General features: G+C 36.1%; 1 protein-coding gene and 6 non-coding genes across 8 annotated transcripts in view; 2 read left to right on the top strand and 5 right to left on the bottom strand.

Annotated features, from left to right (window-relative positions):
• LOC101889302 (neurogenic protein mastermind) overlaps positions 1–17,212 on the top strand; it is a 425,563-nt gene that overhangs the window by 49,001 nt on the left and 359,350 nt on the right. The window lies entirely within an intron of this gene.
• Positions 12,139–12,210, bottom strand: TRNAT-UGU (transfer RNA threonine (anticodon UGU)). The gene has a single exon. It is a non-coding gene; the product is annotated as a tRNA-Thr (tRNA).
• Positions 12,584–12,655, bottom strand: TRNAT-CGU (transfer RNA threonine (anticodon CGU)). The gene has a single exon. It is a non-coding gene; the product is annotated as a tRNA-Thr (tRNA).
• On the bottom strand, positions 12,953–13,024 carry TRNAT-UGU (transfer RNA threonine (anticodon UGU)). The gene has a single exon. It is a non-coding gene; the product is annotated as a tRNA-Thr (tRNA).
• On the bottom strand, positions 15,610–15,681 carry TRNAT-CGU (transfer RNA threonine (anticodon CGU)). Its single transcript has one exon. It is a non-coding gene; the product is annotated as a tRNA-Thr (tRNA).
• On the top strand, positions 16,021–16,092 carry TRNAT-UGU (transfer RNA threonine (anticodon UGU)). Its single transcript has one exon. It is a non-coding gene; the product is annotated as a tRNA-Thr (tRNA).
• Positions 16,288–16,359, bottom strand: TRNAT-UGU (transfer RNA threonine (anticodon UGU)). The gene has a single exon. It is a non-coding gene; the product is annotated as a tRNA-Thr (tRNA).

Here is a 17,212-nt window from a genome sequence, read left to right as displayed (position 1 = left end):
CTCATAAATACAATAATATTACACCAACAACACCAATAACAACACGAGAGATAAGAAAACAGAAATTACGAATTATGGCGCCTGTGGTAAATAAATAACACTGGCCGCTTGTACTCTATGGGGCGATAATTAAAAAAGATTTCGATTTTTATTTTTTTCAAAAAAATTCCCATAATGTTCAAACAAAAACGAAAAAAAAAAACAAACAAAACAAATAAATATCGGGGGGCTTCAATGAAAATAAATAAAGAACTGGGGGCCGCACGTGTAGTTAAAAGAAAATAGATTAGATCTTTATTTTGGGCCGCGGAGAGGGGGTGTTGAACAAATTTAATTGTGCTAAATGGAGCGTAACGAAGAAATATAGCAACGTATTTTCAGACATTGTGACTAGGAAATCTTGGCTATTAATGTTGAAAATTGCCAAAGGTGTTGATTTGCCAGTTATCACGTTGTTGCTAATAATATCCAATCCAATTTCTTTTTATTGAAATAGAGATCAAATAATAATAGATTTGTAGGTGAACAAAGGTAGTAATAGACGTCACTTATTAAGAGGTATAACAAAGTTGTTTTTTTAAGGTCAATCTAAATAACCATCATTTCCGGGCACTATAATCATATGAGTCCTATACAGGGTGAGATGAAAAAACTGCAACCAATTTCAGACTGCCATCATTTCCGGGCGCTATAATCATATGAGTCGTATGCAGGGTGAGATGAAAAGAATTGCAACCAACTTCAGACTGTTGTCATTTCTAAGCCACTCGTCCAACAGCTGTTGAAATTATTCCAGTGACAGCTCATTATATTGTTTACAAGCGTACAAAAGCATTTTGTTGAGAATTTTCCAGAAAAAAAAAGTTATTCGTGATGGAATTCAAGCGTGATAGTGGGATTTCTTTATATTTGGCTGGAAAACCACTAAATGTGAATAAATATTTTGTTTTTCGTACCATCCCTCATTACCGTGACCCTGGTAGCGTAGCCCGACGTCAAGGAAGTGGACGGAAGAAAGAAACAGCAACATCAGCAGAAATGCTTCGAAAAGTAAAGAAGCGACTTGGATCGAAACCCGCGTCGCAGTGGCCGAAAAATGGGTTGTGAGCTGAACATATCGCAATATTCCATTCGGCAAATATTAAAAAATGAGCTCAGGGTAAAGCCATTGAAATTCCAAAAAGTGCAAGAACTTACACTGCGACAGAAAGAAAACAGATTCAAAACAGCTAAGGAGTTTCTTCGCTTGGCCGAAAATGGTGAACCGCCGAATTTGATTTTCTCCGATGAGAAAACATTTGCTGTCCAGCAGTTTGTAAACCACAAAAATGATGGTGTTTACCTGCCAAAGAGGTCAGCTGAAAATGTGCACCTTCGGTTGGCCACCATGGCACCGGCCATGGTGATAGTGTGGGCCGCCATGAAAGCCGATGGTCGCTCTCCGCTCGACCGTTAATTGACCGTGGCATCAGAATAAATGCCGAATATTATCGCGAAAATATTCTGGAGGGTGTATTAAAGCCTTAGGCACGCAAACATTTTAGCTGCAGACCTTTGGGATATTCCAATAGGACTCAGCACCATCGCACTCAGCACGCGCCACCCAATAATGGTTACAAAATGAGGTTCCTCTCTTCATTTCCAGCGTACAATGGGCACCAAATTCTCCGGATACCAATCCGTTGGACTATTGTGTCTAGAGTATTTTGAAAAGCAGGGTTGGCACTAATTAATACCAAAGTGTCGATCACCTCAAGCAAGCGCTTCGCCGGGAATGAGCCAAAATCCCGCAGAGCAACATGCGGGCGGCGTGTGACGGCCGTTTGAAGGCTATAATTCGTGCCAAAGGTGACCAATTCGAACAAATCTAAACTTATCCTAAAATTTGATGTTATTTCCGACATGTTTTCTTTTATTCATTAAAATTTAAAAAACAAATGTAAAAATTATGGAGTTTGACTTTGTTGCAGTTTTTTTATCTCACCCTATATCGGTCCACTTCTTCAGATACCTCGCTCCACAAATGGTACCTTTAGCGAACGATAAGTCTCGAAGGGAGTATCCAATTTGGTCTAAACTTGATACATCGTAATATTATCATCAAACTTAGATCGAGTTCGGAGTTTCACTCCTTTTGATATCAACATTTTAATGAAAAGAGAAAGGATAATTTGATTTTGTGCAAAATATGAAAAATTCCCAATATTTCTATCTGTGCTAGGTCAGGTTCTACAAGTAAAAAAGGAGCTATGTTCGGCCGGGCCGAACTTTTAATACCCTCCACCATTTCGAAGGAAATTGAAAATTTTCAAAAAAATTGCGAAAACTACTACTTAAATGAAAACAGTTATATGAAGACTATACGAAGACGTGGACCTGCAGACGAAATTTTTTGTCATAGGCTGTAGTGCGCATTACCAACTTCAAATACGAAATTTGTTATAATTACGTATTTTCACTCATGAATCGGGAGGTACCGTCATATGGAGGCTATACGAAGATGTGGACCTGCATACGAATTTGTTTGCCATAAGTTGTAGTACCCATTAAAATCTTTCAATACGAAATTTGAAATGATTCCGGTGAATAATGTTACTGAAATCATCAAAATATCGAATATCGGGAATATGGAGGCTATACGAGGACTTGAGCCTACATGCAACAATTTTTGTCATAGGCTGTAGTGCCTATGACAAATACGAAATTTTAAATAATTCGCTAAAATCATGAAAATACCGAATATCGGGAGGTACCTTTATACGGGGGCTATACGAAAACGTGGACCGACATGGCCTATTTACGAACTTAACTTGCCTACTGGTAAACTATGCATGCATGCAAAATTTAAGCCTTCTATCTCAGTTCCTTCGAAAGATAGCATGTTTACAACAAACAGACAGACGGACATCGCTAGAACGTCTTAGAATTTTACGCTGATCCAGAACATATATACTTTGTAGGGTCTATTGCAGAGAACTAAACGAATAGCGCAGTCAACCCTTTGAACATTCCGTGATTCTAAGAAATGTAAGGAATGTGGCAGTGGTAGCCTGCAGGAAATCCTTGGAAAACACTGGGTTGTCCATCAAGGTCTGTTGGGTTCCTGGCCATTATAACATCTTAGGTAACGAGACTTCAGACGAACCGGCCAGGCTAGGATCCGAATCATCTGCAATTGAAGTAGATAACTCGGTTAAACCACCACTGTGCCATTTCCTACAGATCATTCATAGGCATTACTCTGAGAGAATCCAACAAAAATGGCTGGACGAAATGGGATGCACCATCTTCAAAAGAATCTGGCCCACACTCTCAGAGAAGAGAACAAAGTCGCTACTGTCATTGTCGAAACCTGATCTAAAACTTGTGGTGGGTATCATCACAGGTCATTGCAAGGTGAGGGCTATGACCTCGAAATGGGACAGCGACGACATTGATCTGTCAATATGAAGAAGAAATCGAGACAGTCGAACACTTGCTCTGCCACTGCCCAGCACTCATTAATGTGAGACAGAGACTGCTGGGAGAACTAGTGTCACATGATCTGTCTTCTTTTTCTAACGCTGACTCTATAGTAATCCTTCAATTAGCCAGAAGATTCAAGTGGCTAAATACGACACGGAAAACTCCTCAGTCGTAGATCACACTCTATAACTCTATCTCTTATCTTCACCTCTTCTATCAACCACTTCTTCCTCTTTTCTTAATATTCTTCTAGGATGAACACAATGGACCTATAGGTCTCCGAGTGGAGCGGTTGCCATATGGTAACCGCGCATCCTTTAACCTAACCTAACCTAACCTTGTAGGGTCTATTATAAATATTTCGAGTAGTTACAAACGGAATGACAAAGTTAAAATATCCTCCATAGAATGGTGGAGGATATAAAAATGAACAATATTGGCCCGTCAAAACTTGGAGTAATCCTAACACTTATAAATGTGAAATAAGAGTTCGTATGTCTTCAAATTTCACAGATCCCAATATTTTTATTAACACAAGATCTGGTCTGAGGATAATATATAACGATCGACTCCTTCTGGTACTTCCCCTACATCGGGTCAAAATTTTGAATATCCATCAACACAAGATCTTTTGTGTAGAAAGTAGATATCGGTCCACTCCTTCTAGTACCTCCTCCACAAAAGGTCAAAAATTTTAATAACCAACACGATCGTAATAGGCGAATTGTGGATCCAATTTTCTTAAAATTTCATATATTCTAACTTTTTTATTAACAAACGATCTACTGTGAAGATAGGATATATCCGTACAGTTCTTCTAGTACCTCCCCCACAACGGCTAAAAATTTTGAATAGCCATGAAGCTCATAAAACGCGAAATGAACAACCGATTTGTTTAAAGCTCAGAACATGTTATTACTTTTAACAACATAAGATCTGGTGTAAAGATGGAATATATGGGATCTGGTACCTCCCCAAGAAAGGGTCAAAATTTGGAATAATCATAAGTATAATAAAAAATTATTTCACATTCGATTGTCTTCAATTTTTGCCGATTCCAATATTTTTATTAACACAAGGTCTTGTGTGAAGAAAGTCAGACCTCTCCCACAACGGGTCAAAATTTGTAATAGCCATAAAGCTCAAAAACCTCCAGTGAGCTTCAATATATCTCAATATTTGTGTTAGCCATAGATTCAATAGGTATTTCGAAGTATGAACGGATTGAAAGGGAGTCTAATATTCAATGGAGTTCTGTTTAGATGTATTTTTATCGGGCCCGTACTGATATTCTATACTTTTTCCCAATCCCTTCATAGAATTCCGCTGTCTACTCATTAACACGCCTCTCATTTATAAATAGATGCATATCCCTTTTAAATTTAAATATAATTTTCATAAACTTTTTCAATTTCCATTTAAAAATGACAACAGCCAAAGGATGAAATAGAATATTTCCTCAAAAACCTAGTTTTCCGACACAACTTAACCCAGAAAACTTAGAAATAAAAGCATGAATAGAATAGATGTCGGATTTTAATTAGGTCTGTTCTGTGATGAACTAAAAACTAACCGTGACAAAGAAACAGCATTCTTAAGTGTCACGAAAGGTTGATTTCGGTGAAAAGAACCAAGTTTCAATTCTTGGAGTGGTGGTGGGCAATGAAGATTGTGGCGGAGATGGTGGTGAAAGAAATATTTATGAAATACCTATTCCACAAAACGAAAAAAATATCTGCAAAACAACTACAGCAAAGTGAGTGGCTGAGAGCAAGAGTGTGAATTTCACAGAGAGTGTAGAGGAAGTCCTTAAACTCATATCCTTGCTCATTCCCTTGCCGACTCTCTCTCTCTCTCTCTCTCTCTCTCTCTCTCTCTCTCCCAATTAACCTTTTCTCTTTCTTCTTTCCAATTTCTTCGACAAAGACCGGTTTCCAGGATATTTTGAACTTTTACTTTTTTTCCTTAACTCTCTGATTGACACGCAGCACCAAACAAAAGGCACTCCAGTTCAGTCGTTTCATACTTTGAATGGCAGCAGGTGTGCACTATACGCTTGGATTTCAAACATACACACTTTCTTCTTTGCTTCCTTTTGCCTGTTGTCTGCTCCGGCTTTGTTTCCTTTTTAAACGACAACAAAAAAATATCCTCTTCATTGGCCCTAATGTTCTTGTCTGTTGTGTTGTTTTATTGTTATCCTTACAACAACAGAAAAACAACTGTACTTGAATGTTAACGGATGTACTGCAAAGGTTTGCCGAGGGCTGCAAATGTTAACGCTTCAATGAAATTCAAATCTTGCCTGACTGCCCGCCTGGCTGGTGATGCAAGGAGGAATTGTCATTTGTGTCTTCGTTTGTTTTAAGTTGCAAATCGTGACTTTGGTGAAGGGAACTTGCGTGTTAATGTGGGGATTTAAATGGAAAAGTTTATTTAGAGTTGAAATATTATAGGTTTTCTCAGTATCGGTATATTAATTGATTTTTTTCTGACACAGCATTTAATCGAGAAGTATGATCCTGCTAACTCTCGAAAAGAGTATCCGATTTGGTCGAAATTTGGTACATCGTAATACTATTATCAAACTTGGATCGAGTTCGGAGATGGGTAATATCGGTCCACTCCTTCTGGTACCTTCCCCGCAAAATATCGAAATTTTCAAAAAATATTTTTCTGCACAGAAAGAGAAAGGATAATCCGATTTTGCTCCAACCTTGCAAATCATAATATTTGCATCAGTGCTAGGGCAGGTGCGAACATAGATAATATAGGTCCACTCCTTAAAATACCTCCCCTAGAAAGGGTAAAAATTTTGAATAATTATAATTCATATAAAATGTGATATAAGAGTCCGATTGTCTTAAAATTTCACACATCCTAATATTTATATTAACCCAAGGTCTGCCGTTAAGATGGAATATATCGGCCCACTCCTTCGAGATGCTCGAGATTTTCAAAAAATATATATGTATATTTTTTGCACAGAAAGAGAAACGATAATCCGATTTTGCTTTAACTTTGCAAATCCTAATATTTGCGTCAGTGCTAGATCTGGTGCGAAAATGGACAATAATGGTCCACTCCATCAAGTACGTTCACAACAAGGGTCAAATTTTGAATAAATGTGATGTAAGGGTCCCATTGCCTTCAAATTTCACACATCCTAATATTTATATTAACACAAGATCTGGTGTTAAGGTGGAATATGTCGGTCCACTCCTTCTGGTACCTCCCCCACAAAGGGTCAGAGTTTTGAATAACCAAATCGGTCATTAAATCCGAAATAATCCTCCAGTTCTCTTCAAATTTCACACATCCCATTATATCTACAAACACAAGATCTGTTGTGAAGATAGGATATATCGATCCACTCCTTCTGGTACGTCACCCACAAAAGGATAAAAATTTTGTATAACCATGAAGCTCATAAAACGCGAAATTAACATATGATACCATTCAGACTTGGCGCACCTCAATATTTCCATCAACACAAGATCTGTTATAAAGATGGCAGAGATCGAACCATTCCTTCTGGTACCTCCCCCACAAAGGGTCAAGTTTCTAAATAACGAAAACAATTATAAAAACGGAGATTAGTATCCGGTTTTCTTCATACTTCACACATCACGTTATTTCTACTAACACAAGATCTGTTGTGAAGATGGGATATATCGGTCCACTCCTTCTGGCACTTGCCCCACAAAGGGTCAAAGTTTTGAATATTTATGAAGCTCATAAAATGCGAAATTAACATTCGATTCCATTCAGACTTGGCGTATCTCAATATTTCCATCAACACAAGATCTGTTATAAGATGGTAGAGATTGGACCCTTCTTTCTCGTACCTTCCCTACGAAGTGTCAGAGATTTGAATAACCAAAACGATTATAAAATCCAAAATTAGCATCCGGTTTTCTTCATACTTCACACATCGCGTTATTTCTACTAACACAAGATCTTCTGTAAATATGGAATATATCGGTCCATTCCTTCTGGTACCTCCCCCATAAAGGGTCAAAATTTTGAGTAATCAAAACTATTATAAAATATGAAATAAGCACCCGGTTCTCTTCATATTTCACACATCCCATTATTTCTACTAACACAAGATCTGCCGTGAAGATGGAATATATCAGTCCACTGTTTCTGGTATATCCCCCGCAAAGTGTCAACATTTTGAATATCCATGAAGGTCATAAAAAGCGAAATTAACATCCGATTCCATTCGGACTTGGCACACCTCACTATTTCTAGCAATGCAAAATCTATTACAAAGATGGTCGAGATCGAACCATTCCTTCTGGTACCTCCCCAACAAAGGCTGAAAATGTTGAATAACCAATGCGATCATAAAATCCGAAATGAGCATCCGATTATCTTTATATTTCACATATCCCATTACTTCTACAAAAGCAAGATCTGCTGTGAAGATGGGTCCACTCTTTCTGGTACATCCCTCACAAAGTACTAAATGAAGCATGAAAATGGAATACTTTGGTCGACTATATCTTGTACCTCCCGCGAATTTTAACATTTTCTAAAAATTTGGACATATCTCATAAAAAGTGAAGGGAGTAGTCGATATTGTCCACACCTGGCACCTGTCGCAATATTTTTATCATATTTATTTAGGTCCGATACAAAATGGGAAATATTGGTCCATTCCTTCGGAACCCACTCGATTGAGACACCAAAAATTTGAAAAATCATAACAGAAGTCAAAATATATTTAAATAATCAAACATTGGTAGGAAGCATACGTCTGTCGGCATAACCGACTGATATTTTTTGAATTGTTGTGAAGGGTATAAACCCAGTTTGTGGTAATTTATAGTATCTTATTTATAGTACCGAACTTCCAAAAACATCAAATTGTTTGATGCCTCTTGTGCATAGTGAACGTTAAGAATTTCAGACCAAAACATGGCCGCAATACCTCTTTACACTTTTTAGTGGGGATTTTCAAAAATCATGCCTTATTGTCCATCCATTAACCAGCAGCTATAAATATTCCAAATTTCACGATTCTATCCTAGCCGTTTCTTCCGGTCGCTGATGAGTCAAACAGTCACCCATCTTTTGAGAATATATATACTTATATAGAAAATGAGAATACAGCATGGCTACTTCTTCAAATTTAACTCTAATATTCGTTTTCCCTATTGATTTATTTCCACCCGGTCAACACATTCATTATTTTTTTATTATTTGTTTATATTTTGTTCCAGCTATTGTTTACTCGTGAAGTCATCCATGAAACCGTTAAATACCAAAATGAGTGGAGTTAATCCCTTATCACTCTCCAATATACATATGTATGCATATCCATATACACCCAATCGCTCATCCTTTGATTATTTCACATACATACATATATTGCTTTTGACGCATAACATTTGTTATGCATTTCTCTCCAAACTTAGCATTCGCAAACCTTTAAAAGGTTTCGAGAAGAAATACTCTTACATGTGATTGAAGAGTAAATACGAAAAGAGAGATATGACTGAGGACTAAAAGACTGTTTTGGTTTAGTTGATATATTCTTGTCCTTTGGCAAATCTACCGTTCAACATTCATAGTAGCTTGGTAATTAATATATTTATCTCTGAGATACTGGAGAGAGTCTTCATACTTTGTATGATGGTTGAGAGTGAGGTGAGGTTCGTGTTGTTCACCTTCATTTCATGCAAAAGGGGTTGCAACACAGGGTTTCAATTCGTTTCAGTTCATTTAGGTTTGGTGCGGAATTCATGGTAATTCAAGTCATTGAATCACTGACAAAGTCTCTACATTGAATATGAATGACCATCCTTCATTTCGCACTAATTAACAACAAAATGGAAAACCTTTCGTTTAATTAAATTTCATTGTTTCTTCTTCCGTTACAATGTGACACTTGAAATATAACGTTAAATGAAAAATGATTTAACTTTCATACCTACATAACAAAGAAAATTCTTTTGAAATTATTTTTTTTTAATTTTAAAGAATTGCTTGGTTAAAAAAATAATTTGATAATATTGGGATATTTGTGGGACCCATTAGATATTGAGTGATTAATTTAAAAAAAGCAATATCAAAAAGGAGAAAAATCAGCCTTGTTCGGTCGGGCGGATTTTTAGTACCTTTCACCATATAGAAGGAAAATAAAAAAAATTAAAAAAAGTAAGGAAAGGTCAAAAGTCGGGCGTATTTAGTAGAGCTCTTGTAACAATAAAGTTTATATTAGAAATTTATGTGAAGTTGATCTTATTTGAATGCGTATCATGGTTTTAGAGTAGTCACAATTTTGGAACTATATCAAACTCTGCATCAATTTTCAACAAATTTGGAGGCTTTTGTACCTGTAGTGCAAAATAACATTGCAGTATGTTGCATGAAATGACTTCGATAAGAATTATATTAAACAAGTAAAAAAGCAGTTAGTTCGACCGGGCCAAACTTTGAATACCCTCCACCATTTGAAACTAATTTGGAAATTTTCAAAAAATAAAATCTGTTAAAAATTCTCTTAAAATCTTAAAAATACTGAATTTAGCCGTTATATTGGGGTCCATATAGAGACGTGAAACTGTCATAATAGATTACAATCATCAAATACGAAACTTGAAAAAACCGTTGAATAATGTTCCGTTATAACGGAGCTATACGAAGAGCTGGACCTGCATATACAATTTTCTATCACAGGTTGTAGTACCTACTAGGAACTTCAAATACGAAATTTTAGACCATTTCGATGAATAATGTACCTAAAATCGCCAAATACCGAATATAGGGAGGTACTGATATATGGGGCCTATACGACGACTTGGGCCTGCATAGAAAATTTTCTGGCATAGACTGTAGTTCCCATTACGAACTCTAAATGCCAAATTTGAAACAACTACGATGAATAATGTCCATAAAATCGACAAAATATCGAATGTCGGGGGGTACCGTTGTATGTGGACCTATATGGACATTTCTCTTCCACGGGGTAAAGTGCCCACAAAGAACTTCTAGTATGGATTTTTGACAATAAAGATGGGTACCGTTATATGTGGGCTGTACGATATCGTGGACAGATATAGCACCATGACCTGCCTGCAGACAAAAGACAGATCTGTGCATTCGTTTTGACTGTAGTGTGATTACAACAGACGGACGGATGGACGATCGGACTGGACTAAATCGTCTCAAAATTTTACGCTGATCACGCTAAAATTATGTCTAAAATTATTATTTCGATGAGTTACAATCAGAATGACGAATAATGTACCCTCCCTACTAAGAATGGTGAAAAATATTTATAGGTGCAATAGATATACCGGACCACCACCAAATGGAAAAATTCGGATGAATATGAAAAAATATATCCAACTTGGGCTGATATTACATGTATGGTGAGCGATAACCGTAAAATCGAATATATATACAAATCTGAATCGATCTGGATAAAATTTTGCGGAGGTATTTTCGTATTGGCCATTTGCTGCACAAAAAACCCAAAATCAGATGAAGATATATATGGGGGCTAATCTAAATATGTACCGATCTAACTCTGAACCGATCTTAAATCTGATCTGTATCTGATATCTGGTACCAAAAATTGTGGAGTGCATATTACGCATGTGAAGGACTTAGAACCCCATTTCGTATGAAACATATATCTGCCTATAACTATATCTGAATTGATATTCGCCAAATTTGATGTACTTGCTTCTAGACTGAATTCCGACGGATGTGCCAAAATTTAGGTAATTTGGACTAATATTGACCATTTGGTGCACAATAAACCTGAATACGGATAAAAATATGTATGGGAGCTATATGCAACTCTGAACCGATCTTGACAACATTTTACGCACTAATTTCTGAGCTGCATCTGATATTTGGTGCCAAAGATAATTGTTGTGGAGTGCATATTACGAATGTAAACTGGGTGAAACATATATATGGGAGCTTTAGCTATATTTGAACCGATTTTCACCAAATTTGATGTACTTGCTTCTAAACTGAATTCGATCGGATGAGTCCTCATATAACGGTACCCCCGATATTCGGTATTTCGATGATTTAAGCGACATTATTCACCGGAATTGTTTCAAATTTGATATTTAAAGTTCGTAATGGATACTGCAGCCATAGACAGAAAATTGTCTGTGCAGGTCCACGTCTTCGTATAGCCCCCATATAACGGTACCTCCCGATATTCGGTATTTTGATGATTTTAGCGACATTATTCACCGGAATTGTTTCAAATTTGATATTTAAAGTTCGTAATGGATACTGCAGCCATAGACAGAAAAAGGTCCGTGCATGTCCACGTCTTCGTATCGCCCCCACATAAGGGCACCTCCCGATATTCGGTATTTTGATGATTTTAGCGTAATTTTTTACCGGAATTGTTTCAAATTTCGTAGTTGAAGTTCGTAATGGATACTACAATCTATGTCAAATAATTGTCTGTGCAAGTCCACGTCTTTGTATAGCATTCATATAAGCGGGTTCATTTGAGAAGTATTTTTCTACGAGATTTTTTTAAAATTTTCAAGTTCCTTTAAAATGGCGGTCCGAACAACTGAGCCGTTTTTTACATGTTGTTTATTCTCACTAGTTTTTGATATATTTGTTTTGAGTATATTTTATAACAATTAATACTGTTTTTAAAGAAAAAACATCTTTGATATTTGCCTCCTGTGAGGATTGAACTCACGACCCCTGGTTTACAAGACCAGTGCTCTGCCACTGAGCTAAAGAGGCTGACAAATTTTGGTCTCCATAATTCTGAAATTAAATCTTTCAAAATTAAAACAAATGATTCAATTAAAAAAAAAATAATTAAAAATTTGCCTTAAAAATAGGAATAATAACCTAGACTTGGAGAAATATATTTATCAGCTATCAGAGTCAGAGCTTTGGGGCCCTAGTTCCCTCCGAAATGATTACTCTTCTGATATTTTGTACATTTTACATGGAAAAGATATTTTCTTGCTAGTTACATTACCCTGAAACTGTTTCGAAAGACATTCCTGTGGGTATACTCTTCAACTATTATATATTGAGAACATTGTTAGTTGAAAACAATAATAAAATTTATAAATATATGGGGTTTTCTAAAAATAAATCGTAAGCTTGCCCCCTGTGAGGTTTGAACTCACGACCCCTGGTTTACGAGACCAGTGCTCTACCACTGAGCTAAAGGGGCTCCGGATTTGGCCGCTGTTGATACTCAATTTAAGTCTAATAATTTGGATATTATCTTGTTTTGGATAAACAATTAAATTATTAAAAATAATTTTAGAACACATTCATCAAAAAAGAATTGCAAAATATTTCCTCATTCCAAAAAAACCTGTAACTATATGTCGTATGTTGTTTCCGTCCTCGTTTCTCTTTTCATAATGATGACGAGTTTTATGGTTTTCATTCCAATTATGGTTTTACATTTTAATTTGTTATTAAATTTTATAAATTATGTTGTGTAAAAATAGGAATTTAATTTTGCCTCCTGTGAGGATTGAACTCACGACCCCTGGTTTACAAGACCAGTGCTCTGCCACTGAGCTAAAGAGGCGTTGTCGCGACTTTTCATTGATGCTCATTTGAAACTATGGCACCTGTTCATTTCAATTCGGTCTTCAATATTTTCTGCTGTTCGAAGCTCGTTTTTAATAGAAACAATCATGTTTGAACAAGTGTTTTAAAATAGATTTTATGATGTAGTAATTTATCTCAAAAAACAGTTAATTATCAATCGATTGTTCTGAAGATAACACTATTTTGTTATCTTGGCATCGTTGGAAAAAAAGACGCGTACAAAATGTGTCTATTTTGTGGGTCTTCGTCGAAAATTCAAAATTGTTTTGTGAAGAGACGTAACGTCATTCTCGTAAAGTTCTAAGATTTAATAATTTTCTAATTTACACCCTGTCCGCCCGCCGGTTATAAACACACTAAAGTCAAAACAAATGATAATAGGAAACTAAAATCTGTCTTTTGTCTGCAGGCAGGTCAAGTTCGAAGATGGGCTGTATCGTTGCACGATATCCCATACAACTGTACCTCCCGATATTCGGTATTCTGATGATTTTAGCCACATTTTTAATGGAATTGTCTGCAATTCTACACAAGGAGTTCGCTGTGAGTACTCTACCTCCTGAAGGAGAATTGTCTGTATAGGTCTACGTTTTAGCATAGCACATATATATCGCTCCCCCGAGATATTCGGTATTTCCAAGATTTTTCGCGACATTATTCACCGGAATTGCGTCAAACGTCGTATTTGAAGTTCGTAATGGGCACTACAATCTATGACGAAAAATTGTCTATGCAGGTCCACGTCTTAGTATAGCCCCCATACAACGGTACCATTGCTGTTTTTTTACTTGTTAAATCTATTTTCGAAGTTGAATATTCAAATTTAGAATTCGAAAATCTGAAATTCGACTTTAGTTTCCCACTTTACATCCCCAATAGGGATACATATATCGACTGAAAAATCGAATTTTTGTAATCGACTTTGAGATTTTTGATTGACCTTTTTTTCAAACGCTCAAAAAATATGACACCATTAATGTGTTTTGAGTTTTTATTGTTTGGAAAACAACAATAAAACTTCTAAGATCGGCCGGGCCGAACTTTTAATACTCTACACCATTTTGAAGGATCTTGAAACTGTTCAATAAAATCCTCTCAAATGAAACCCCTTATATGGGAGATATAAGAAGGCGTGGTCTATCATAAGTAATTGTTTGTCATAGGCTGAAGTGAAGATTCCGAGCTTCAAATACGAAAAATTCCCATGAAAAATGCCGCTAAAATCATGAAAATACCGAATATCGGGAGGTATTGTTATATGGGGGCTATACGAAGCGAGGGCCTGCATACACCATTTTTTGTCATAGGTTGTGGTACCCAATGCGATGTTCAAATACGAAATTTGAAACAATTCCGGTGAAAAATGCCACTAAAATCATCAACATGCCGAATATTAGCAGGTATCGTTATATGGGGGCTATACGAAGCAGTGGACCTGCATACACAATTTTTTGTCATAGGTTTTTGTACCCATTACGAACTTCAAGTACCAAATTTGAAACAATTCAGGTGAATAATGTCGATAAAATCATCAGAATACCGAACATCAGCAGGTATCGTTATATGATGGCTATACGAAGACGTGGACCTACATATGCGATTTTGTGTCGTAGGCTGTAGGTCCCATTACGAACTTCAAACTCGAAATTTGAAACAATTCCGGTACAAAATATAACTAAAATCATAAAAATACCGAATAATGAGCGGTACCGTAATATGGGGGCTATACGAAAACGTGGACCGACATGACCCATTTACGATTTGAACCAGCCTACACGTGTGTGCCAAATTTTAGCCTTATATCTCAATTCGTTCGAAAGGTAGCGTGATTACAACAGACAGACGTACAAACAAACGGTCATCGCTATATCGACTTAGAATTTTGTTGGTTCTGACATGAGTACTTCGAGGAGTTTCAAACAAAATGACAAAGTTAATATACCCTTCATAGTATGGTTGTGGGTATAAAAATAGCAAAAAATCGAATATTAATTTTTATTTAAACATCGAAAATTGTAAATCAAACTTAATGAACTTCGGTTTAAAAATTGATTTTGAAGTGACTGGACGTTGTTGAAGGGCCTAAATGTCAACTTTTTTTGTAAAGTAAATATCGAAAAGTCCACTTTCCTATCTTTACGAGACAAAGCATACACATGTGTATTAAGATTTCCAGAATAAATAGCTCGAATCAATTATCAAATATTATATAATTTAATCAACATTATCTTAATTTTGCGAATATCAGTTATACATCCAGATATCTTTAGATAAAGTGATATATAAATCGTAACCAATTTTACTGAACGAAACGGAATTCATCAGAACAATGTGAATTCACTGCTATTATACCTACAAATTATGAACCACATCTACCTCTGGGTATTATCAACTCATCACTGTTTAATTACTTAAACTCAATTTCTTTGTGCAGCACACTGTTGCACAGATACAAATTTGAGGGAGAACCCTTATCCACTTCTTTTCCACTCTATTTAATTTTCAAAACTTGTATCCTTTATAATTTTAAATAACATCCTTTCAAATACAAAAACTATCTTCTGCCTCCTGTGAGGTTTGAACTCACGACCCCTGGTTTACGAGACCAGTGCTCTACCACTGAGCTAAAGAGGCCCTATGGCGGCTTGACTCTAATTTAAAGTCCCAACTGCAAATTAAAATTTCAGAAAAAAAATAGGACAAAACAAATTATTCAAGACTTCGAACAAAAAACTTCGTTTTCAAATGATTGAGACACACACACTTAAGGTATCAAACTATAAACGAATAAACAAACCAATGACTAAACACCTCTGTTTCATTAACAACGTTGCAAGCAAAAAAATGTTTACAATTTGCGATAACATATGACGAAGAACAAACTATAAACAAATTAATATTTTTTTAATAAACAAGAAATATGACAGAGTAACAATAGCAACTCCACATTATTCCCTAGCTGTACCGTCAAAGGCCTCTTTAGCTCAGTGGCAGAGCACTGGTCTTGTAAACCAGGGGTCGTGAGTTCAATCCTCACAGGAGGCATATCACCATTTTCGTAAATACGTTTTTGTTTTTCATTTTTGATACTGGAAATTCTCTATTTTATTAAAACATCAGCTTAAAGCTACTTTAAGTCCTTTACCCCTGCTACTTTCGTAATAAAGAAAAAGAATTTTTGTCACATTGTAAAAAGTTTGATAATGGTTACTAGCATTAACTAAAAACAATTAATTGTATTGCCTCCTGTGAGGATTGAACTCACGACCCCTGGTTTACAAGACCAGTGCTCTGCCACTGAGCTAAAGAGGCTATGTCGCGCTCTGGTCCAGGTTTAATTCTGATATTGGAGTCTGGGTGAAAAATAAAAAAGAAAGTCATAAATTAGTTTCAAATATTTATTTTAAATGGTTTCAAACCTAAAACACCTGTATCATTAGAAGCCATTTGAAATTTAAACGCAACTTAACACTAGCTTACAACTTCCAACAGTTTATCACTTTATATAGTCTCCTCCATAAGATGGTGCGCACGATAACTATCGAAGGGAGTATCCGATTCGATCCAAACTTGGTATATCGTAATACTATTGTCAAACTGAGATCAAGTTCGGAGATGGGCAATATCGGTCCACTCCTTCTGGTACCTCCCCCATAAAATTTCAACATTCTCAAAGAAAATAATTTACAGCGAAGAAAGAAAAAGAATAATCCGAATTTGCTCCAACTTTGCAAATCCCAATATTTAGATCAGATTTAGTTTAAGTACCTCCCCAAAAAGGATCAAATTTTTGAATAATTCTAACTCTTATAAAATGTGATGTAAATGTCTGATTTTCTTCAAATTACACACATCACAATTTATTCATAAAAGGTCTCGTGTGAAGATGGAATATTATCGGTCCACTCCTTCTGGATGTTCATGGAGCTCATAAAACACTAAATTAACATCCGATTCAATTCAGACTTGGCACATCTCAATATTTCCATTAGCACAAGATCTGTTATAAAGATGGTAGATATCGGACCATTCCTTCTGGTACCTTTCCCACAACGGGTCAAAGTTTTGAAAAACCAAAACGATTATTAAATCCGAAATAAGTATCCGGTCCCCTTCAAATTACACAATATTTTTATAAACCCAAGATCTGGTGTGAAGATGGAAT

This window comes from Musca domestica, unplaced genomic scaffold (assembly GCF_030504385.1).
Source record: "Musca domestica strain aabys unplaced genomic scaffold, Musca_domestica.polishedcontigs.V.1.1 50, whole genome shotgun sequence".
In the NCBI taxonomy this organism is placed as follows: Eukaryota; Metazoa; Arthropoda; class Insecta; order Diptera; family Muscidae; genus Musca; species Musca domestica.
The sequence above is the reverse complement of the archived record's forward strand: the minus strand, read 5'-3'. Positions and strand labels throughout refer to the sequence as shown.